Here is a 463-nt window from a genome sequence, read left to right as displayed (position 1 = left end):
TAGTAAACTAATACATTGCCAATAATCCTTCACCAATCACACAGTGTTTTAGAGGCTACTTAAATGAGTTTAAAGAGTAGTCCAACTAAGTTCAAGTGGTTTTACATGACATATTAATTCTTCCCAAATCACACTTCTTCCACTGTACTTGTGATCCTTCTTTTGTAAGCTATTCTTCCTGAGAGGAAGCCAAACACCTCCCTTGTGCGATCTCTCTTCCTGTGCGATGCATGCCCTAGCTCCACTGAACACCTCTCAAGCCCCAAGAATCCTCTTCTGCCTATTAAATTGAACCCAAACCATTTGTTATATCTATTCAAACCCAAGCACAAACCAGGGTCAAGCCAAATTTATCCTACCTGTTTTTACTGTTCATTTTATTTTTAATATTGTTGTCCATTGTATAATACATACATACATATAGATACATATATATATATATATATATATATATATATATATA

This window comes from Phalaenopsis equestris, unplaced genomic scaffold (genome assembly GCF_001263595.1).
Source record: "Phalaenopsis equestris unplaced genomic scaffold, ASM126359v1 Scaffold000002, whole genome shotgun sequence".
NCBI classification, from domain to species: Eukaryota; Viridiplantae; Streptophyta; class Magnoliopsida; order Asparagales; family Orchidaceae; genus Phalaenopsis; species Phalaenopsis equestris.
This window is presented reverse-complemented; position numbering follows the sequence as displayed.